A 25,170-nucleotide genomic window follows, 5' to 3' on the forward strand; every position below is an offset into this window, starting at 1 on the left:
ACATTTTGGTAAAATATACTCTACCCCAGGCCTTGAGAATCAAATGGTTAATACCCTTTTTAGATCGGAGGGTCCCCACGTGACTTTTGAGGACACAGAGGTAGAAAGAGCGATTGAACTGACCCTAAAAAATAAGGCTCCCGGTCCCGACGGGGTTCCCGCAGAGGTTTTTAAATGCGCGCCAAAATTCTGGTCTAAGATTGTGTCGTGTTTTTAACGCTCTAAATCAAGACAACATACCGGTCTCCTGGAAAAAATCTATCATTATCCCAGTCTTTAAGAAGGGAGACAGGCAGGACCCCTCTTGTTACAGACCTATTTCCCTAATAGACTCCTCTGTCAAAATTTTGGGACGGGTTATCTTGCACAAATTAACTGAATGGGTCAACAATAGAGGGGTTCTGTCCAACGTGCAATAAGGGTTTAGATCGAAAAGGAGCACATTAGACCAATGCCTTAATCTGCAAATGCTATTGGATAAATATACAAAGGCTAAAGAGGGGTCAATGTATCTGGGGTTCATGAACCTCTCATCGGCATTTGATCTTGTAAACCGGACAAAGTTATGGCAAATTTTACTTAACATGGGATTTGATCGGGCCTTAGTTAACCTTTTGGCGGACTTACATTCTGGTCTATTGGCTTCCGTCAGGGTTACTGCTGAGGGGCGCTGCTCCAGCCATTTTAATTCGGAAAGGGGGGGTCAGGCAAAGGGTGCATCCTGGCCCCCTTCTTTTTATAATATATATCAATGCCCTGGAACCTGCATTTAAGGAGGCTACCCTCGACATACCGCGTATAGGGGAACTTGGTATTCCAGTTCTCCTCTACGCGGATGACTGTGTCCTTCTCTCACGGACCGGGGTTGGACTACAACGGCTGCTAGATGTCTTTGGGGACTTTATGGGATCCCTGGACCTTAAATGCAAAGAAGTCTCAGGATTATGGGGAGGTGTTCTAAGAAGAAGCAGCAATCTAAAACTTCTTTTGCTGCAAAAAAGAACTTTGTAGAGTGCCCACATTCCCTTACTTGGGGATTATCTTTGATGAGAGAGGGAATTGGGGCCCGCAGCTTAAAAATAGAAACATCTCCTTTGCAAGAACTACTTCTGCACTCCAGGGTTTCACAAAAAAACTGGGGGCAAAGCCTATAGTAGCACTAATGAAGATATATAAAGCGAAAATGCCTCGCAGTAGCCACATATGGTAGTTCAATATGGGGCTATAGTGCCCCAGATTGCCTACAGGTGACCGAAAATAAATTCATGAGATCTGTCCTATCAGTGCCACAGTCTACTCCCTCATATACTATCCATTCCGAATTGGGGGCAGGCTTTATTTCTGACATGATAAAAATGGCTCCTTTAATATCCTGGATGAAGACCTGGTTGAACCAGGAAATCTCCTTGAACCATATTATCATGATAGATGGTCTCCTATTAGATCATTATAGTAAGATTCAGTGGCTGACATACATCAAAAACAGTCTCTTTAAACTAGGGAGACCGGAGCTTTTCTCCTCACCCGAATCAATAACATCAAAGGACATTGCACTAATCAAGGGAGCAATGGCACAATTGCTGACTCTGGAGACAGAGGAATTAGAACTTAAAAAACCCACTGTAAGGGCTAATCTCATTATGACTAGTTCATTAGGACCTGAAATCTACCTTAATGTGGTGAACCGTCCCTACCATAGGTTTAACTCGTTTTCGTTTTAACTTGATTCACCTGAACCTAGGTCATTTTTCCAATTGGAGTACCCCTGAAAATGCATTGCCGTGTTCCTGTGACAACTTTTCCACTCAGAACAATGCATTTTCTGATGTTCTGTGGTCATTACACGGAATTAAGGATGAAATTCCTGGTCCCAATACTTAAGGAGGCTGGGTTCTTGCAAGTCAAGCCTGCTCTCTTGGACTTGCAATTATTACAGACCCCAGGACCATTTTCCATGTTGCTAGTTTTCTAGTGGGTGCGGTCAGGATTAGGAACAGGAAAACTATTAATTGTACCTAAATGAACTCGAATGTAAATCTGTACGATGTCTGTACTGTGAAAAATGATAGTCAGGGTAATCAAATTGGTTGACGTTTTTATTATATTTGTGATTTTATAATATTAATTTTTTGGGGGAGATTTTTAATTTCCTGTTTTTTATTGTGTATAAATAATGTATTTAATGTATGTTTTGTATAGTACCATTGTCTTTTTATGATATTGATTTATCGAAAAAGTATTCTGACTGACTGACACTATAGGTCAAAAACTATGTACAGGAATATGCAGCAACTGAAAAGTTAACTAACTTCAAGAAATGTGTTGCCCGTCTTCATCAGAGTTACTTCCCATGTTTTTAAAACTGGACTCTTTTCGCTCCCTTTTTTCCACCCTTTACTTCAGAGTCCTTTTCTTTATTTTGGTTGCCTGTTAATGCAAATAATCAATATACTATGAAATGAATGTAGGACAATAATGCCAAATTTACAGTCTTTTTTTCCTCAAGTTGAAGTAAACTGATACTTATTTTTCTTTAGTAATCCACACAAATGATTCCTTTGAGTGTTGTTTCGACATATGGAATGGACAAAAGGTGGTAACTCGGCTGAACCCCCAACTTTCTTTGCCCATTCTGCCTCCCCCCTAGGGCTGAAATACTGTCTGACGCTAGCGGATGTGCACCAATTCCAAGAAAGACCTCATCCCACTCATCAAGGATGACGTGGGTAGGGTGCATGTCAACAAAGTCTACTAGACAATCAGAAAAATAAGAGAAACAGAATGGGGTGCAGAGTTGACCCATCCGGTCACTGGGGTCGTTACAGGTTACAGAAATGGCGAATGCTTGGACAATGCTGCCCCTGCTCGATACTCTATAACCTACCAATTCCTGGTGTCACGTGGGCTTTGCCTTCCAAGGAGAGGAAAGAGGCTTATTTTTTGGGGGTGGTGGATGCAGGAGTGAGGTAGGTTGCACAAACAGCCGTAAAAGTAATCGGTGCATAATGCACTAGAAGGCTCTTCTGTGCGTAATGAGCACTGCACTCCAGAAGACCGAAATAACTAAACATCTCGCGGGATGTACCCCAGACCTCAATCCTCCTTGCTCACAAGAGTTCTGCGATTCATTAGCAGCATTCTTTTTCACTAAAGTAAATGACATTTTCAGCATTTAATCAAGGCGAAGATCAATGGATCAGGAAAACAAATACCCCTCTTCCAAGTAATACTCTTTCTTGCTTCGCAGAGGTAACAGACGACAATATTCAGGACATTGTGAAAACAATTAAATCCGGATCAGCTCTGGATCCCTGCCCTCTAAAAACTCTTCGGTCATTAATAGACGCCGTAATCCCAGCTATTACTCAAATGACCAATCTCATGTTCCGCACAGGAATTTTCCCTTACCAGTTGAAAAAAACCTTACTCAAACCACTCCTGAAAAAACCAGGCTTGGACAAAGCAGAACTTAAAAATTATAGGCCTATAGCGAACCTACCCTTTATTGCCAAGGTAATTGAAAAAGCCATGAACATTCAACTTGCGGAATTCATCGAGCAATACCATCTGCTCGATGAAACACAATTTGGATTCCGTAAGTTTCATGGAACGGAAACAGCCCTCATTAAGGCAGCGGATGACATCCGATTAATCAGAGACCAAGGTGGAACTGCATTACTGGTGCTCTTAGATTTATCAGCTGCCTTCGACACGGTTGACCATAAGATCTTAGTCAACCGTGTCGAAAAGATGGGCGTGCAAGGCCTAGCAAAAGACCTAATAGCGCCTTTTCTAGCAGAGAGATCCCAGGCAGTCATACTAGGCCAACATGAATCCGCTGAACTATCGCTGCCATGTGGGGTACCTCAAGGTTCATCCCTTAGTCCGACACTATTTAATATCTATGTGTCGGACCTCACTAATACCATCAAAGCGCACGGGATGAACCTTACCTCATATGCGGATGATACTCAGCTGATATTGGCTGTCAGAAATGATGGGGAAACAGTGGCGGAAAATTTCAAGACAGGTATGCTGGCCATTGGAAAATGGAGGTCAACAAACTGTTTGAAATTAAATTCCGACAAAACCAAGGTGGTCACCTTTGGCCACCTCAGCCCTAGTTGGTCCCCCACTTGGTGGCCATCATCTTTCGGAGCTGTACCTAAACCAGTTACGAAAGTGAGAAACTTGGGTGTCATCTTCGATGATAACCTAAATTTCATGGCTCACGCCAATCAGACGGCCTCCAATGCCTTCTACAAGCTACGATTGGTAAGGAAGATTCTTCCTTTTCTTCCTACCAATGTGGGAAAGACATTGGTTAGCGCAATGGTCCTATCAGCGTTGGATTACTGCAATGGCTTGTTTGCAAATGCCCAAGTTAAGACAATTAAGAAACTGCAAACAATCCAAAATGCAGCAGCCAGACTTCTCCTCAACATTCCCAAATTCAAACCAATATCCGAATCCTTGAGGAGTCTCCACTGGCTACCTGTTAGGAACCGAATCAAATTTAAGACGTTATGTATCGTCTACAAGGCACTACACCATCAAGCGCCTCAATTCCTGTGCGACCATCTTGTTCCGTACACTCCCACCCGAATGTTACGATCTGCAGGACAGAATGACCTGGTAGTGCCACGGACTAGACTGGTCAATTGGGGAGACAGACGCTTTTTAGCTGCCGCCCCAAGATTATGGAATATGCTCCCACAAACCATAAGATCAAGCCCAAATCTATTGTCCTTCAGGAAGAAATTGAAAACCTGGCTATTCAACCTCTGAAAAACTGCAAAGATCATATAGGAGGGTAAAACAGTACAGCGCCGAGACGCCTGCGGGCATTTGTTCGCGCTTAATAAATGCCAAAAATAAATAAATAAGACCTGAATTTCTAGTCATCTGCATTAAAGCCATTAACTAGGATTTTATAAACAGTTAATTATTGCTATAAATGACCGCTGGTGAAGTAGTTGGCAATTGACAGGATAAGGATATTTAACATTCTCCCTAGTAGTTAAATTTACACTAGATTATTTGATCCCAGTGCGTTTCAAATTAAGATAGTCTTCCGTAAAATAATTCTGCAAAATTCTGACATGGAGTGGGGAACGACATGACATCCACATTCCTTTCATGTTTTTTATATCTCAAAATCCTTGGTAAGCTAAAATATATAGAAAAACATAAAACAAACTAAAGCATTCGAAAAACCACCCCCTTCCCACCACACTAACAAGTGAGGGTGCACATTATGAGCTAGTTACTGCCATGAGCTTTTATTGTGATCTAAGAACTTAAATGCCCTCTCTATGAACTTGCAGCACTGACAGCATACTGAAGGGAAGCATTGCTTTCTTCCTTAGGATCTGTGATCCCTGCAAATAATTACAACGGAGACAGCAAATGCGCTGTTGCGTTAAGGTTTACGATCTTGGCTTGGCACAGGCAGCAGAAAATTAGTTGTTCATCATATATGAATAATGATTTGATGCAATCCCCAATCAAGGAGGCTCCAACGTAACCCAAGTTTGTCAATCTCAAAAATACAAACAGCAAAGCAAAAAAGGGGTGATGTAAATGTTTCTATAGGACTGACCTAAAGTGATGCTTTATTCCCCTTCAAAAAACCCACTTTACATGCTTTCTAACAGCTTAGTGTGTTTGGTGAACTTCAATCACATGACCTGAATAGTGCGTCTTTGAGGAAAGAGCAGGTGCATTACTGTAAATAAACCTGGACCACTCAAAGGATCCTTAACAGCAGTGAGTTGCTTTGAGAAGAGCTAGGCTCCTTCAAACAAAGTTCAAGCAATGATCCCGCTGTGTACTTAAGTTGTGGAGTTTTTAAAGTAGCATTAGGTAAAATAGAAGGGCTCTGCAAATTAAAACGACACACTAGTTGGATACCATTTCGAAATAGGTTTCCCAGAAATACAAACAAATTTTTCAAAAAGGTCACGAGGAGCGCACTAAAATTAGACTAGTCATACAGGTAGGTGAAGAGACTACAATGTGCCAGCAATAACCAACGAGGTGACAGGGTGTGGACACCAGAAGAGCCATAGATCATATTAATGTTTCAGAACAATTATATTTCTTAAAACTCTATAGTCAAACAATAGGACAAGTACATCCAGATCAGCATATGTTATCGCAACAACTGAAAGGGCATTGAGAACCATATATACAAATCACTGTGTTTCAGGAAAGTCCCAGAGAGGGCATTTCCTTCCAGTTACCAGAAAACGTTTGGTAAAATGTTGAGCGAAGTATTTGAATAAAGCAAAATGGCAACCATTTGTAGTCAGAACAAGGCAGTGAGATACAGATTCGCATCTTAGCAGAACAAGCTAATGTCATTCCACTCAGAAGTTTTAAACATGCCCAGGAGGAAGTGTCCAAGCATGACCTTCAATCAGGAGTTTAGGTGATTGCTTCATTTACAAACCTTATTTTTTCAACAGCAGTTCTTAAGACCAAGTCTCAAGAAAATGCATTCCAAGATTTCAGCCAATCAGCTTACAGGCTTCCTAGAAAGAAGGGTTTTGGTTGTTAAAGGAAAGCATTTAGATAATGAGTACAACAACGTTTGAACAGGGCTGTATTTGTTGCCTACAGAGGAGTCCAGGTTCAATAATAATTCTGTGGTTCTTCAGATCACCAAATCCAGAGGCAAGTATGGCTGTTAAAGAAAACTTTTGACAGTACAAATAATTCAAACATAACTTAGCTGAAAAGGAAAAAATTAATTAACAGAAATTCAAGGATGATCCACCATAAAGCGGTTAGTCAACTGATCTAACACCATAACTGCACTCTATGCCAGTGTTGAAAACTAGATATAAAATTCTGTAGCAAAGAGGCCTAAACACACTTAAGAGTTCCGCAAGAATGCCCGTTTCCAGAGATGAACGCTGCATCAAGTAGTAAATGCTGTAAGAAGTGAAGAAAAAAATCAGGAGCGGAGAATTCAATGTGATCACTTATCAGTCAACATGTTAAAATATCGTTGTGCTCTGTGCATGCAACCTCAAACTTCTGATTAGGGCCATAACTAAAGCGAAGAAGCTTGTGGGTAAACTCATAACATTGGTTCTCTATTACTATCACTTGGATTACAATCTTGTATTTATAAATCCCTTCTGTAAGGGTTCAGTTATAGGTGCCAAACAAGATTAATCAGGTAGCCAAAATCAAGACGACATTTCCACTTGAATGAGGCTAGCACAAACTGAACCCTGAATATATCAATTTATGTAACTAGTAGGACTTCATAAAGTGAAAGAATAAAGTAGTTATCTTCAGCAGATCAAAATCTCTGGGCCCTACTCTTATTTTACTGTTTGCTAGCAAGTGTGCCATTTGGCTATCAAAACGAATATATCAACAGTCTGGGCAATGGTGTTTGGGTTGCATCTCTAATCTGTGGAAATGCAACAGCAAACGTAAACATTATTCTTGTCCGATGTCTTAATGAAGCAACGATTCATTTTTTTTTAAAGCATTTTCTGTACTTTATAGGTCATCATAGTCTCTCCAGGGAAAAGCAGGAGGATGATAAAGATTTGTCATGAACAATAAACGAGTAATGGTCAAAGTTTCTATGCTGCATAGTTTTATATAAAATCCTAGATCTCTGGCCAAGACAAAATGCCACATTTAATTCCAACAAGCAGCTTTTTAAGGATAATGTCTCCATCTGTAGAACCTCCTCATTTCAAAGTCAAATTATTTGAATTAAGATTCTGGTCATGGCAGAACCTATTTGCAAAACAGATAGAATGGTGTATGCGGTCGTTGTAAAAGGGGTTTTACCTGCAATTAACTAAAGCGTGCCCTCTTATTTGTTGGAGAGATTTTAGAGAATCTGAACACTGATATCAGTAAGACAGAATAAGACAAGAATAAAATGTTTGGGTTTGCATGGAACTTCCACAGATTGTGTATAGGAGGATTTAATGAAAGGCAGGAGCCAGTAAGCAACGCCCCTTAAAACTTAATTTACACCAAAATATTTGTGGTTATTGGAGAAGGGATACGATTATAGGTTTCTTCATCACCATTCCTTAAGAAGCTGGGCATCTAAGCATGCTACTTGCAGCTAGTAATTTTCCTGACCGTTGGCCAGCATTAATTACACTCTAGAAATAAATTGCACCTTTAGAATTGATTTTGCCAATGTAATACATCTTGTAACGAGCAATTTGTCAAACTCACCAATGACTGGTTTGTTGGATTTCTCATGATGAATTCAGAAAGCAATGGATATATCTAGAAGCCTGTCTAACATGATGCTAAGAAGATGTGGTATGGTAGAAGATATTCCTCTTGTTCTCCCATGACACCACAATAAAGCATCAAAACGCCTGTTGGATCAAGAAGTATAGGTGCATTCATCAATAGCATATCAAATATCTTAGTTTCATTTATTTATGGGTGAAGTAGTTGTAGGCATCAGAATGTGACTGTTTTGATGCAGTTAAAAACAACTATAGACTGTATACATATAAACACCAATTAAGATATAGGAATGGACATAAAAGGTTTTATAAAATGCTAGTTTTCATTCTAGATAGGAGTATGCATGTGCCAACTGTATATAGCCAAGCAAAGGTAGAAAGTGTAATTGTTTTAGAGATACCATGGGCCTTACTGCCAAAAAGTTACTTTTATTCACCGATCACATTTGTATATTGAGAAGGGAAAAAACAAAACAAAAACACGCACACAAATGTTCATGCATTTATATTGGTGTTGTATGAAATTGGTTACATGTGGGAATAAAGGTTCCTAAACAAAATATTAAAATGCCATTATGAAATGCCAAACAGAATATCTGCTACTTAGTGGGCTGAAACTATTCATTTTAAAATAAAATTCAAGAAAGTGTACAGCAGAACAAATGTAAAGACTTCTATTACCAGCAAATCTGCTAAAATAAGTCTGGGCAGCGGTCCATTGGATTTGCTGTATTTTGGGGACTGTAGAGAAATGTTTTTAACTTTCCAATTTACTAAATACGTGCAGTTTTCATGAAGCGCTCCACACAAGTTCACCGTACAAGTTGCTTTTAAAAATAATCCATAGCAAAAAACAAAAATACCTATTAACATTTTAAAGCGTTTTGTTCATGGGCTAAAAAAGTTACTACGTTTATCCTGGATGATTATAAAAGGACAGCCCACCTTGTTGGGGGTGGGGTCGAAGAAAGAAGGACAAAGGAAATAGGGGGTTCGGAGGAAGGTTCTGTATCATTCCTAATATCACATTACCACACTAATCATGGGGAAAGCTAAATACAGAGAAGAAAGTTCACCATTTACTATAGACAATAAAAACCTTTAAAAATGCATAATATATTCCCTTTTACACACTACAATGACGTGCTTCTTAAGGTATGGTCTCAACGTTTTGATTGCTCGGTTATTTACTGTAAACATTCCTGTGGCAAAGAAAAAAGTGTACTGATCAATGTCTAGTAGAGGAAACATTTGTTTAATTCCAGTATCAGTTAATTTTTATTGTGTCACTGATGAAAGCAGAGTGAAAGTGAGGGTAGAGGAAGAGGTTTTTGAGCATGTTGCCACACAAAATATGGAAAAATAGAAAGCAAAACAAAGACTTCACTAAAAGATTCATTGAGATGCATTGTTCAAAATATTGAAAAGCAAAGCTTACAATTTCCCAAAAGTGTATACAATATATATATATATATATATTTTTTTTTTACCAACAGGCTTTTTTTGAAACCTTGAAGTCTTACTTATTGGAGAAATTACACGGGCTTGTGTAGTCCAACCTCAAGTTCCATTTCATTGGTATGCGGTAATACCGACACTTGGATTCGTTTCATGGATTTTCTCCTAAAAGGAATTTACTCAGATGCTCAACTGACTCCTAGGTATGAGATGCCAGAGCAATGTTAAAAAAAAAAATAAATAACCGTATTAATTTATAATGCTCAGGTGACGAAGTTGGTTCAAAGTATGCTTGTTTATTGTCTTTATTTCTGATATTTACTTTAAATAGCACCTCATTTATAGTGCCGTCAGTTTGTTTGCCCAATTATGCTTCGAATTATTTTCTTTCTCCTTGTTATTTAAAGTTGTTATAAAGTCTAAGTGACACACTGTAGCTGTGCGATGTGAGCGCTTGCTTAGGTGGTGATTTATTCTAGTCTCCTTCACAAACAAGGACAACATTTTTTTTTAAATAGCAGAATTGACAGGTTTATTTTAAAATGATTAGTAAAAACAGCCACAAAAGTAAAATTTATTGGAACAATATGGTTGCCAATTTAGACAGTGCTTTATTTTCCTTTTATCTTTTTTTGTAGCGAGTTTACGAAAAAATAAATACAATTTTTACCATCGCATCAGCTTGGCAAGGCCAGACTGATTGCCTGTATCAATGCCTGTTTGAATGGCATACGCCAACTTAAGCTTTCATTCTTCTTGAGGTATCAATTAGGAGTTTGCTGTGAAATATGTATTGTGTCTGTGTGAAATTATAGCACCCAGTGGTTCCCATTCTCACAAATCTTGCGGAATTAGTCCTAGGGGAAGGATAGGAGGCTAGCAAGGACAACACATTAAACATGCAGTATCCAGCTTTTATCATCAATTTCAAGGTGTGGAATTCGGAATGGGAAAGTAATTGTGAACGGTGATGACTGTATTTACTTGGTGAAGCACAACCAAGCCTAAGTAAGGGCCTCTTACAACCCGGGGCTTGGATCCTTAAGCAGAAAGACGCTGCTCTTGCACCCCGACATACATGAGCATACCATTTTTCCACTTCCCATGGCTCCTTTCTGGATTTGTGGGCTCCTCTGCAGCACATTCAAGGCATGTAGATGAAGTCTGCAGCAGAGTCATATCCAACGTAGTATTCGTTAAAATAAATTAACAAAAACACGCTTGGAAGCTTAAGTATATGCACAGAACTTTACAAGTAGAGAGAAGAATGCAAATTTGATTCACGAAGGGAAAAAGAAAAGAATGCGCCCTTCTATACATCATCAGCTCTGGTATCAAACAGCTGCGTGTGCCATTATTAGATCCAGAAACAGGCATGTGCCAGACATGCATGAAAGGCCTTATTATACATGGGTGTTTCCCAATTCGAGCTACGAATAGTAAAACATTTTATGTTTATGAGTTGATGGAACTTTAACACCATGTCGCTGGTCACCAACCCCACCCTCCTACCCCACATACACAAATCACACATCTTCCTTGGTTTACCCATGTGCCAAACCGCTTTAGATCATGCTATCCTGAGAGCAGCTTTGACACGGACATGGTTGTATATACAACATTCATGTACCAGCGAGTCCAGGATTTAAAGCAGGAACGTTTTTCAGATGAAGGATACTGAACACACTTCATAAAGGACCATGGTATGGTCTCTTAGACAAGCAGGCTCCAAATGGGGGATAATCGGTACAACCCACCCTAGAAAGGCAGGGGGTGGTGCCAGAGTCTTAGGTAAATTACTTTTATTTAAAATGGTTTCACATTAAGCCCCTTGACAAGCTGATGAGGTCTATAAACTAGGCACAAATATGCAATCACATTTAATGTAATTCAGACTAATATTAAGCTTACAAAACAAAAAATTCAAAGAAACCAATCATGAAGTTCCCACAAGTGTCAGCAAATAGATTATTAGCCAAATTAATGTTTAAACGCTACAACCACCACAGGGTGGTCATTAGTTATACCTCACGTTTTAACTGTGAAACAGTGAGCACTTATCCTGAACACCAACTAAATTACAACAGAACGTAAACAATGTTTTTACTGAAGTAGAAAAAGACATTCAGAACTAAAACAAATGGAGAAATCAATACGAGTAGATGAATTTGCGAGTGTGAACTTTAACTGCAGCTTTCATGCTGCCATCGATAACCCTATCAATATAGATAAAACAAAATTACAAAATAAAATATATAAATTAGCTTTATGGATAGCATCATTTGAAAGCCTGAGTTTCTAAATAATTATCCATGCATGTACATATGAGACTTTTTCTATATACACATGTATACCTTTATATATAGTTATGTTATCTATAGATTTATTCCTTTAATCCCACTGTAGATTAAAAAAATATTATCCACCTCCTTCCAATTCACTACTCTGATCCTGTACCTATTTCAATATATCCTCTACCTCCACTCCTACTCATCCCAAATCTCATTTTACTACTAGGGTCTCAAAAATAGCCCATTCTAGACTCTTCCCTCCTTTAGCCAATCCATCCAACTAAAAGACTCACATTTACACTGCTTCAATTAACACATTATATTTCTCTCAATTAATCCAACGTTAACCAACCTTGAGTAGCGGAGTAGCGTGCAACTCACTAAAAATTACTTTAACACCTCGTCAGGGGTAGTACGCTCTAAATAAATACAATTACAATATTAGCTAAGGAGGTCACTGTGTCATTAGAAGTGTAGACTAAAGTTCCAGGCTGTAAACAAGTCTTGGATTCTCATCTGGAACTCACAGGGAGTCAGGTCCTCAATTGCAGTCTCACTCTGCTGGAAGGCACTACATTTTGTCAAATGCTGTTTGTTGGTCCACAGGCTTTATCTGTTTAGGACAAAATCACGGTGCAATGGGCGAAGAGTTACTTTAGGACAGACCTTTGGCAATCACTGCATTGAGCATGGTTAAGTACTAAAACACAAAAAAATATGTTTCAGGGAAATTGGGTGTGGCATGGATGATCGTAGTGGACTTTTATGTGGTGATCCTAGAAACCAGGGATTGTATCTATTCAGCTCCATTATATTCCACAGACCTCAGTTTCGAAGACACCTGTATAAACTAGATTCATCTAAGAATGAATTATGTCCTCATGGGTCATCATATACCAAGCTAACTGAAAGGTAAACAGATTGTTGACCTACTCAGACAAGCTGCGCATATAGTTTAATAAGACATTTTTATAACCAGACTTGCTGGAACAGGATACAAAATATTTTGCCGAGAGGTATTGGGTGGCTTAGGAGCAGGTTACAGATCCAGGCAATGGTTCCAAAGTTGGTGTGGCCAGTCAATGGCTGTGTTTTCTAGTTGCCATTATTAGTGAGAAATGCTTTTTTGGAGTAGAGCGATTAGGCCTTTTGAAACATTGGGCCGTAATGGCCTTTAAAGTATGTTGAACTGCTAGGTCCAAACACTGAATCCTAGATAAATTTCCAATGCTGCCACATCACCTCAAATGAGGCTCCTGCAAGGCCTGAACATCTACAGCACTGCAGCTGCAAATTTGTGGACTGGTAGAGGCACTATAAAATGACAGGGGGCGTGGCCAAGATGGCGATGGAGTAGGACGTGTCTCCGTGTCCCTCCGGCGCCAAGAGTTTTATCGCTTTGTGTGGCACCCTCTTGAAGTCCCCATCCACCGGGAATTACTGGCCTCCGGACACCGTGCTGCGGCGGGGGACCCGTTGAGGGGCTTGTCTTGCCTGCCGGTGCTGCATTTAGCCACGACGGAGAGTGCGGCCTACACCGCGCCGGAGTCCAGGCGCTGGAGTGCGCTCTAGCTGCGGGAGACGCGGGACTAGGACGGTGGGCCGGCGGAGGAGCTGCCGGGCGGAAAGGAGAGCGAGCGGAGCCCCGTCGCACCTGGTTTGGCCGTGTGAGGCCCCAGAAAATGGATCTGCGGTGGCGCCAGGGGACCACCGCAGTGAGGCGCGAGGTGAGCGGAGAGCCGGCTGTGAGGTCGACTAGAGGCCGGGGCTTTGGGGCCTAGGCAGGCCTGGTGTTCTGACGCAGCGGGAGAGCCCCCTCACAGCCCGGTTACGGCGGAAGGTGGCGGTAGGCCCGGATGCAGCGAGGTTGGGCCTTACACTAGTAAAGCAGGCACCAAGGGAGTGTGGAGCCCCGGGGCAATTGAGCGGGAGCCCCGGTCGACCCGACGCTCGCTTGCACAATCCAGGGGTGTGATAGTGCGATAAACCGACCTCAGGACATTAGCAGGGCCTAGGTGGAGTGGATTGCGGCCTAGTGGGCCTCGGCGGTCAGAAGTCCAGCCCGACTTGCACAGCATCTCGTCTGAAGCGCGCTTTGCCCTCGATCTGCGCTGGCTCGCCCTGCACGCGGGCCCTTTCCCACTGCCTGACCGGGGTAGCGGCTGGTTCTGTGCATCGTCCCTCCCCAGCAGGACGCTACCGGTGTCGCTCCCCGGCCCAGTGGAAGCAAACTCACAGGCCTCAACCTGAAATAAGGCATCTGCGGTCAGTGTGGAGCCTGCTCGAGCGCGCGTGGACGCCTAGGCCCAGAGGTGCGAGTGGAGAAGAGGCCTTTCCAACCATGAGGGCGTGCAGAGGACGAAGAGTCCACCTATCGGCTATGGCGGCAGCCAGGATGAAGAAGGACAAACTGGGCAAGGACGGAGCTCCGAAGGGTTCTGGGCAAGCCGTATCCCCAGTGGCCAACAAGTCTCCGGGTCGGAGCTAAGCGGAGGAACCGGCGACCGAGGCCTTTATGTTGGAGCTTTTCGCCGCAATTAAAGAGGACATTGCAGGATTGCGTACCCAGTTGGCCGCGGACTTGAGGGAGGTCCGGAGAGACGTGGATAAAGTAGGAGAGCGGGGAGCCACACTGGAGGAACATGACCTTGAGACGGGGGCGACATACACCGGCTTCAGCAGGACGTTATCAGGCTTACTGAACAGAACCTCGACCTTCAGGCACACGAGGAGGATTTGGAGAACCGGTCCCGCCGCAACAATATCCGGATCAGAGCGGTCCCACGTGAGGGAGAGGATCTCCGTGAGTACGTTGAGGCCCTCTTTAAGCAGATCCTGCAAGACGAAGAGGTCACGGACATTCGAATGGTCAGAGCGCATCGGGTTGGCCTACCCAAAGGGTCGAAGGCACCACCACCGGACATCCTCATCTGTGTGTATGACTTTCAATTGAAGGAACGGATCCTTAAGATGGCATGAGACGTCGTCCCGCTGCAGTTCCGTGGGCACAACCCGGTGCTCTTCCAAGACCTAGCGGCATCTACATTGCAGAAGCGCAGAGACTTTAAACCGGTCACATCATTCTTGCGAGATCGCAACGTCGCGTACATGTGGGGTCATCCTTTCCGCCTCATTTTCCGTTGGCAAAACAAACTGGTTCAGGTGCGTTTGCTCACAGATGCCATGGACCTCCTGGGTATTTAACACACACAGGCGGAATTAGCGGGCGGTGGCGATACATTCAGGCGAGGACGATTATCAACGGACTGGCAGAAGGTGACCCGCTCTGCTCTCAAGAAGGGTCCTGACCCCTCTGCGCGTCTCCAGGAGAGGGGCGCAGCTGTAGCCTCCGTGGCGCTGGTGACTGAGGAGACCCCGGAGGATGCCTCGGAGGTGCTGTGAGACCTGAGAGGGTACACAGATGGACAGATGGCGTCGGAGGGGGGACACCCCCTGAAGGTACTCTTGTATGTACTGTTGGTTGAACGAGTCCCGTATCAGGATGTGGAAGACTGTAGACTGGTACCTATTCCCCTTGCCTTTGTGGCCTGTTCTACGGACTTGCGTACTTCACTCTGTCCTAGTCTACTTCAGTTTGGTTCTGTTACGGGGATTCAGTGTGTGTGTTGGGGGTGGGTGGTGCGAGTGTAGGGCGGGGCTCCGCATCAGACTTTTGCCGCTTGTACATCTGTACATGCGTGTGCATCTCTGCTCCTTGCCTTTATGCTGATGGGTGTGTGCTCTGAACGCCTGTGCGGGCCATGTTCGGCCCTGGTCCTGCCTAGAGACATGAGCGATACTGACCTACTTGGATTGGGATGGCTAGGGAACTGAAAGTGGTGAGCCTTAATGTCTGGGGCCTAAACAACCCAGTGAAGCTCTCAGCTGTCCTGTCACTACTCGAACAATCTGGGCGTGATGACTGCCTCCTACAGGAGACGCACCTCCTACACAAGGACGAGCGCTGAATGCGCGATAAGAGATTCCCCCGCCAGGTGTGCTCTTCGGGACCGGCGAAGAAAAATGGTGTTGCCCTCCTCTTTAACGCCCGGTTGCGATGTAAGGTCTTGACCCAGCTAGTAGATATACGGGGGAGGTTCCTGGCGGTGCAGGTGTAATGGTTAAGGGGCGGGGGGGAGGAGGGTGGGACACGGTTTTTACCATTGGGTCCGTGTACGCACCAAACACACAGCAGGAGTCCTTTCTGCGCACACCCTTGGCCCAGGTCCTCGCTTCCCCTGACGCTTTCCTCTTAGTGGGGGGGGGGGGGGCTTTAACCTAGTAATGGATGAGACTACTGATAGGTCGGCAGGTAGGCTGCATGGCTCGGGGTCCTGGTCGGTGGGAGGGAAGCAGTGGTTGGCAGATGGTGGTTTGCATGATGTGTGGCGGCTGCAACATCCCCAGGAGCGCGACTATACAGATTACTCGGCGGCACATCAGACATACGCGCGCCTTGACCACTTTCTGGCCTCCTCCGCCCTGCTGCCCCACCTTCACGATGCGGATATTGCCCCCGCTCCCTCTCAGATCACACGCTCCTGACGGTCATGTTCACCCTAAGCGGCGCGCGCCCTCCCTCAGCTGGCTGGCGGCTGCGCGACTCCATGCTTCGTGCTGACTCTGTAGTGGAGAAGGTCAGGGACACTATCACACATTACTTCACCGAGAACCCCATCGGAGACACGGCGATAGCATCTATTTGGGAGGCGCTGAAATTGGTGGTTAGGGGGGACTTTATTGCTTTGGCCGCCACATATTCCAAGCTGCGTAGAGATAAGAGGGAAGAGCTGGAGAGGGATGTCCGTGGCTTGGAGGCTGTCCACAAACGTACAGGGGCCCGCAGGGTTTGGAGAGAACTCGAAACTAAGCGGTACATGCTGAAACATCACGATCTCGATAGGGCAGAATATGCGCTACTACGCCTGCGTCATAAATTCTGAGTGGAGACAAGGGGGGGGTAAGATGCTCGTGCACCGCCTGCGGGCCCAGGTCCAGTCTCGGGCCATCGCCGACATCCGGAACCACCAAGCTGTTTCCCGTACCACTGACACAGATTGCTGCGGACTTCCGCCATTTTTACCAATCCTTATACACAGAAGAAGGTTCCCCACCCGCAGTGTGTGAACGGTACGTCGCAGCGGCTGGCGTTACTCCCCTGTTGGAGAATACAGTAGAAGATCTGAACGTGGAGATTCGCGTGGAGGAGGTAATCTCCACTATTGCCCGGCTAAAGGTAGCGAAGTTCCCCGGGCCCGACGGTTTCTCGGCATTGTTTTACAAAACCTTTTGCCGGGAACTGGCCCCGTTTCTGACCCGCCTTTTTAATTCGTTCCTGGAGACAGGCTCGGTCACCCCTTCTATGTCAGATGCGGCCATAACGGTCATACTTAAACCTGGCAAGGACCCTGCTGATTGTGGCTCCTATCGCCCAATCTCTCTCCTCAACATCGACGCAAAGCTCTTCGCAGGTATTCTTGCGGCGCGACTTAGCCCCCTTATGGACGGAGTGATTGAACCGGACCTATCGGGCTTTGTTCCCACCCGTCAAGGTAGTGACAACTCCAAGAGATTGCGCGCTGAATTTCATCCATCAGGTGTAGCAAAGACCCAGGCCTTCTTTCTATCCATCGACGCGGAGAAGGCCTTTGATAAAGTCGAGTGGGGGTTCCTTCTCAGAGTGCTGCGGGCTTACGGACTAAAGGGCAATTTTCTGCGCTGGATCCAGGCCCTGTATGCATCTCCAAAGCGGTCATGCGGGTCAATGGCTGCAGATCGGCACCGTTCTCTATCACCAGGGGAACACAGCAGGGGTGCCCTCTCTCGCCGCTCCTGTTCGAGTTTTATATGGAGCCCTTTGCCCAGCGTGTCAGATCCCATCCAGACATTGCAGGCATTCATTGCGGGCATTCGTTTCGGAGCCGACTAGCATAAAATAAGTCTGTACGCCGATGATGTTATCCTGGCGCTGCAGAGTCCTGCTCCCTCTCTGCGCTGACTCACGGCAGAGATTCGCGCTTTCCATGCTGTGGCTGGTTTCAAGGTTCATTTCACTAAAATCTGAAATCCTTAACATCTCGATCCCGCCGGAAGAGGTCGTTGACCTGCAGCGGGACTTTCACTTCCGTTGGGCACACTCTGATATCACGTATCTGGGCATTCGCCTGGCATCGACCGTGCCCCGGACGCTTTCCCTGAATTATACTACTCTGATGGAACGAACTACCAAATCTATTTCTGCTTGGTCGCGCCTTAATTTGTCATGGTTTGGCAGGTTAGCTGCTATCAAAATGACGCTTCTGCCCAGAATACTAGATATCTTTCAAATGCTCCCACTTACACCGCCGAGAGGGGCCTTGAAAAAACTCCAGGGATTGCAGAATAGGTTCTTCTGGGACAACAAGCGCCCCCGTGCGGCCTTCGCGACGACCATACTTCCTAAAACCGCTGGCGGTTTAGGCTCTCCTCATCTCACGGCCTATTTCCAGGCCGCCTGCCTGCGCTTTGTGCTCGAATGGAATAGACCGGAATCGAGTAAACATTGGTTATTCATGGATCAGACGGTGGCGGGCCGCAATATTTGGCGTGAACTGTGGTTACCCCGCAAGGATAAGGCGTGGGGATTATATTTCTCGCCTGTGACGTCACCAACACTTAAAGCATGGGACCAACTGGCACTACATAAAGGTTGGACTACCTTCCCCTCACCCATGACACAGATTGTGGACAACCCTGCCTTCCCCCCTGGCCTTGCATCTCCGGTCTTTCATCGCTGGCGAGGGAAGGATTGCAAGAGGGTGGGTATGCTTTTTGATCTAGAGGGGCTTGTCCCCTTCTCGGACCTCCGATCTGAACATTCCCTTTCGGATGCATCGGATAGTTTTGCTTATGCGCAGGTAACTCATTGGGTGTAACGTCCGGACAATATGGCCTTGATGTCGCGCTCTCACAACCTTTGAGCAATGGCTCTAACTTAAAAAGAATGACCGAAGCCTTATCTCTGAACTATATGCCATGATCCTGCGTGATCCACAGCGTCCACACACAAAGGTGCAGGTGCGTTGGGAGGTGGAGTTGGGGCGGCCACTTTCATAGAAGGAGTGGGATCAGGTATTCTACCGAGCTTATCACACGACAGCTAACACAGCGGGTGCAGAATCGGCCTATAAGCTTGCGACGTACTGGTACTATACACCGCCGCTCGTTGCATCCTGGGATAGGGCTAAATCCGGTCTCTGTTGGAGGGGGTGCGGTATGTCGGGCACTCTCCTGCATTTGTTATGGCACTGCCCAAAATTAGAAAGGTACTGGAAAACAGTTTTTGACGAACTAGAAGTTTAGTTGCGTTCCAGATCACACTGCCTCGGCTACCTGAGCACACGTTACTAGGCCTCCCGCGCCCTGCTTGCTTCCCTCTTCGCACGCCGTTAGGGCGACAAATTGTGCTAAGATTGCTGACTGCGAGGCAGGCCCTCCTGGCGCGTTGGGGCTCCCCGGACGTCCCGGATGTGCGTGACTGGTTGATGCGCCTGTGGCATGTCTTGGCGATGGAACGGCTCTCCTGGAATATGGATGGTAGGAGGGTCCGAGTATGCTTCCCTGTGGGCTCCGTTTATGAGTCTTCTATCTAAAGAATGCAGAGAGGTTACATGCCCAACATACTTGCAAATTCTGCAGCTCATTCCTCTGGATCCAATGAGGGCTGTGCTAGGGCTCTAAGTTCTGGGACCAGATCTGCTTGGGTCGGAGCAGTGGGTGTGATGTGCAGATCTGGGCTAATGGCTGATGTGGAGTGGGGTGGGGGGGCATCGAGGGGAGGAGGGATGGAGGGGGGAGTGGGGGATATGTTCTTTGTTTTCCTTCTTTGTTCTGGCTGGTTGTCTTCTCTATGGAAATTGCGGACTCTGCTATGCCGACGAGGAGTGCCAATGGCTTCTACTACGCAGGACCGCCCTCCGGGTTGTAGGTCCGAATGCAGTGTTTAATTACTGCTTGTTTACGCCCTGCTGGAATTTCGATGTAGGCAGCTGGGCTGTGCCGGAAGCTAACTTGCCGTATAATAAAATGTTTGATTCTAAAATGACAGGGATCCACTGCATCTTCATCCCTCTGATCAGATCTAGGACCTAAAAACTTCACTGAAGATAACAGACAAGCGAGTAGTCATCCCTCTTCCTTGGGAGATCAAGAAATTATCCTGCTCCAAAAACAGATAACCAGATAACAGTAGAAGGGGTTTCAACTTACTATCCTGAATTCTGCAAAGATTACCTTCTTTTCAGATGAAGGCAAACACCTAGAAAGCTTGCATCTGTAACCAGGTCTTTCGTGCCAACTTGCCAGTGGATTAGACTTTAATACTAGCCCCTTGAATGGAATGAATAAACCAGTTCCCCTCTCAGTGCACCCCAAGCAACAGATACTTTGAGCCATACATTCTCATGTTTAAACCAACACTCGAGCTCATGCTGAAGCAATATTCGCAATTACTTCTGCTGGATCCCCACTCCAAAGCTTCACAATAAGTACTTGCAGTCACCTTGACCTTAAACATTGAGATGTACTTGCTACAGCTTTCGAATAGAAAAAAAACTTTATTCTGGGCAAAACAAACTGGGGAAGAAGCCATATAAATTTAAACTTTGCTTTGGCTAGAACTGCCAGAGTGCTCAACAGTGTGAGGGAGATCGGGTGGCACAGTACCTTTCAGGCACTGTCATCAAATGCTAGCTCAACACTAAGCCCCACAAACAGCTTCAAAGAGAAATATTATATTTAGCTATCTTCTAACCAGCGCAATAAATCTGATTAAGCAAACTGTTCCAGAGTCGCTCACCTTCTTCACCAACTTATATGAAGAGCGAGGTAAATTCTATTCTAGCAGGGTCCCGAAAAACCCTGGGAGGCCGTGCTCCAGCCCGCAAAACTGAGTCCACAAAGCTCGACCTTTCTGTAGAAAATGTATATATCTAGTTATATCTATCTCTAATATATATATATATATAGACACATATACACACACACATATATACACATACGTACACACACATATATACACATACATTTTCAGCAGAGAACAGTATATCTAGAAATGCAAGATTCATTTAAAAACAGTTTGCATCTTACACTTCGGCACTTGAGCACCAGAGATACAACAATGCTTAACGTAACTGCCTAGTTACCTTAAACAAGTCAAATAGGCACACAAATTGGACTGCTCCACTTAAAATGTTAACATTGAAAGAAGACTGAGTAGGAGAAAAGGTCTACTGTTTATTGCAGCAGCCATCATGCATAGGGTACTTCCAGTGAAATAGGGTCTGTTCAGTTAATCATTTTTGCTGTCCATTTTTTATTTTAAATGCATCAAATTCGATTTTTCTCCAGAGCCAAATATTTGTGGGGATAAAACCTAAAAAATAAAAGCTTCCAATAAGCACTGAAGACTACTAATGAGATTCGAATCATCTTCCATTACAAGGGGATTTGAATTGTGCCAACCGTTCAACAAGAATTCATTCTGTATGAGATGACCGACTTGTCCTCTTTACAGAGTTAAGTATTACAGACTTATTTAACGCAAACTATTAATTCAGCACATCAATTTCAAGAACCTTGAAAAAAACAAGAAAAAGCGTGATTAACATTTCAGTTTTAAGACGTCTCTTGCATTTCAGTTAAAATATAAAATATATCCTACTACTCTTATATACAGCGCTTGTATTTTAAGAATATCTGCATCAGGCTTAAGGTGTGAAATTGTTTCATTGGTGCTCAATCCAAGTCTGCAGCACTTGAGAACAAATACTTCTGCCTGGCAGATACAGGTCCCATGGGTAGCAGCATTTACCAGGATTCTTATGAGATTATCATTCAGACTTTCACACAGACTTCTCCACGCAAACAAGTTCTACCAGGTTTTATCTGGTGAAAATGATCCATGGAAATGCATGGAAGCAGCTGAATTGCAGCACAACTAAGAAACAAGATTCAAACACAAACTCCTGTTTACAACTAAACTAAATTTTCCACTTGAGGAGACTACCAAAGTATGCAGAATCTCTTCGATACATAACATGTAGAGACCAGGCCACCAAATGGAAGGGCTGGAGGCTGCTACCAAAACCTGCTAAAACAGCTATGTACAGCTGTTATAAAGCATGCATACGTGGGCAACTTTCTATTCCCTCATTCCAGTGCACACCATTGCTCCATTAAATAAAAAGTTAAATATCTTTAGCAAACTAAGGATTTTATCAGGACGGTCTCTGGAAAAGGAAAGCGAAAGAGTAGGGGAAATCAGTCACCAACAAAGGTAAAGACACGTTTACTTCCTGGCAGTCTCCAATCACCAACCTGTGGGTAAAATCCATAGTAGGAGAGCAGAAGAAACGGTCATGGTGCTGGGCAAAATTTGGCCAATGGCAACCCAACCATTTCCATAAGACCTCTTGTACAAACTGTCCATCACTTCAATGCAAAGCATAAAGGCAGGAAGGTAGGTCCACCTTATTATCTGGCAAGTATATTGAAAAAAAGAATGTCACTGCTACCATCCTGGTATGGCATAACGTTTCCTGCTGCTCAACACTAGAGCTGCTGTCAGCCTCTGCAGGCAATATTCTTTTACCTAGCCCTTTGAACAGCAATCCTGTATTTTTTGGAATAGATGTTGGTTTATAGATTTATAAAGCACATGGCTGCCCGAGGACTTTCCAGCGCCGAGGAGAAGATGCAGTCAGGCCAAAGAGTTAAAGAGGAAAAAGGCAGGTTTTTAGGTTTTTCCTATACATCAGTTCATCTTTTAACAGTCGTGTTTCTATAGGTAGGGAATTCCACAGGCTTGACGTGCGATGGACCTTCGTCCCCATCTTGATCTCTTTATTCTTGTCTTTTTCATAAGCAGACCTGAAGAGGACCTTAGAGATCTCAAAAGACAAAAGGGTGTGTGGAGGGTCAAGGGGTAGTTTAACGACCTGTATGCTCAATCCCCTATACTTAACGTTCAAAACAAATGAGAGCAAACCAAGTCAAGGGAGTGGTGTCCAACTATGTGAAAAAACATGAACAAAATTTGAAAAATTTGAAAGCATGTATGAGCACCTGTCATTGAGGTACATAGGCTGAGAATAAAACCCCATCAGACCAGCCATTTGCCGGAGAATACGTCATATAAGGGTTTGGTACAGCATTAAACACCACATCAGACTTAGTAATGACGGCGTGGTAGTAAATGTCAGTACTCTAGCCATGAAACTCAAAGCAGAAATATCGTCCAGGTACCGACGGGCAGAGCGGGGCCCCACACTCCCGAGCGGTTGCCGGGTGAGATGAGGTCTTCATCCACACAACGCTGGGAAGACGACATGTCTCTTCCCTTCCAGTGGACTCACATTCACTCAAGTTCCTGGTAGCTATGTAACTTGTTTTCAGTACATAAGGTTTGGTCACATTCTGATACAAAATGAATTTTTTCATAGTTGCAGTAGCCATATTGTATTTAAAGGTCCTGAAGAAAGCCAGGGTAATTCCCTACTTGGCTGAAACATGTCGACAGTTCTGTATAAGTGCCATAGGGTAGTCTTACTACTTGGCATGCTTTTTAGTTTAATCATGACACTTAGTCTTCCTCTGAACCTATGTCTGAGTCTAAGTAGCCATTTTTAAGTACCACGATCACTGTAGCACTGCACGATATTTCTGCATTGAGTTTCATGGCTAGAGTACTGACATTTACTACCACGCCGTCATTACTAAGTCGGATGTGGGGTTTAATGCTGTACCAAACCCTCATATGACGTATTCTCCGGCAAATGGCTGGTCTGATGGGGTTTTATTCTCAGCCTATGTACCTCAATGACAGGTGCTCATACATGCTTTCAAATTTTGTTCATGTTTTTTCACATAGTTGGACACCACTCCCTTGACTTGGTTTGCTCTCATTTGTTTTGGACCTTAGAGATCTGCCAGGGACATAAGAGAGTACAAGCTTTTTTATTAGGGCCGGGCCTTTGTTAAGTCACAGTTTTGTGGGCAATACAAAGCGATTTAAACTAAATCCTGGCCTGAATCGGGAACCAGTGTAGTATTTTGCAGAGTTTTGTCTTGGGATACCTAACAATATCCTGGCGGCAGCATTCTGAACCAACTGTAGTCTATTCACTACATATTTGGGGCACCCAAATAAAAAGGAGTTACCATCATCGTCTGGAGATCATCATGGCCTGAATCACAGTTCTCCGGGTTTGTTCCAGGATCAGAGGTAAAATATTCCAGATCATGCAGAGTAATCCAAAGCAAGTGGCTGCCGGTTTTTCACATGGCTCTCCTGAATGCTGGATTTCACACTCCCTTTAGAAACTAAGAATCTGCATAGAATATGAACTTCAGCTACCGGATTCTTGAATGACCTTAGGAGTAAGAAACGGGTAGGTAGGAGTTTTCACTTGGAAAGATACTTCGGTGCCCCAGGATAGGGCCACACATGCCAAATGACTGTTGCATTACAACTGGTCAGAGCGATTAAAGTCTCCTAATATGGGCTGCAGATAAAGCAACATGCCCAAGGAAATCTTACGTATTTTCAAGAGCTTCAGCAACCCAGATTGCTAAAAAGATATCACTATTCCCTCACAACAATTACGTGAGGACTTCTTTGATGGTAAATTTGAGAAATTAAGGCAGTCTATTTCAAGATCTGTATTCAGTCCCTTCGGATATTCAGTGCTTTATGTCCAAAAGGCCACTGCTTCTAGCACACCCACCACTTAAGGATAATTTTGTCAAATTAAAGGTTTTACTATTGAACCAGATTCCCCTTCCTGATAAATGACCAATGGAATTCTTTAGAGTCCAAGTGTTAGCTATGGCATTAGATTGCTTAATATCTCACTGCAATTGTGAGCTGTACCAGAGGCCTGGGCTTTTACCTCTGTTGATGAAACCCAATGCAGATCTACAGTTTCTAGCAAAGCTATCATGCAATCGGCCCAGTCACTGATTCCTGCCTAGATTTCAGAAGCTCATAACAAAGCACTCTTGCTTTCAGGAAGACTGTTTGACAGTAATCAATTTGACTTCATTCAAGGACAGAGTACTGAATCGTGCTATAGTAAATCAATTTGTTTAGAAAGGCAATGTTGGTTTTACTTTATCTATCCACACCTTTGACATGG

At 44.2% G+C, this 25,170-nt stretch overlaps 1 protein-coding gene and 1 long non-coding RNA gene across 5 annotated transcripts in view; both read right to left on the reverse strand.

The window, feature by feature from the left end:
- Positions 1 to 25,170, reverse strand: part of TSC22D2 (TSC22 domain family member 2) — a 176,891-nt gene that overhangs the window by 117,057 nt on the left and 34,664 nt on the right. For 2 of the 4 annotated variants that reach the window (XR_015300964.1, XR_015300963.1), the window contains exon 2: positions 8,224 to 8,372. The exons of the other annotated variants lie outside the window; for them this stretch is intronic. The gene's annotated coding sequence lies outside the window, so the exon portion shown is untranslated. The remainder of the gene's footprint in view (positions 1 to 8,223; positions 8,373 to 25,170) is intronic. 4 annotated transcript variants of the gene reach the window in all.
- Positions 2,094 to 8,228, reverse strand: LOC147683709 (uncharacterized). The gene is made up of 2 exons (XR_015300966.1): positions 4,890 to 8,228; positions 2,094 to 3,063 (listed from the first exon to the last, which is right to left on the reverse strand). It is a non-coding gene; the product is annotated as an uncharacterized LOC147683709 (long non-coding RNA).

This window comes from Lissotriton vulgaris, chromosome 11, assembly GCF_964263255.1.
Source record: "Lissotriton vulgaris chromosome 11, aLisVul1.2, whole genome shotgun sequence".
NCBI lineage: Eukaryota > Metazoa > Chordata > Amphibia > Caudata > Salamandridae > Lissotriton > Lissotriton vulgaris.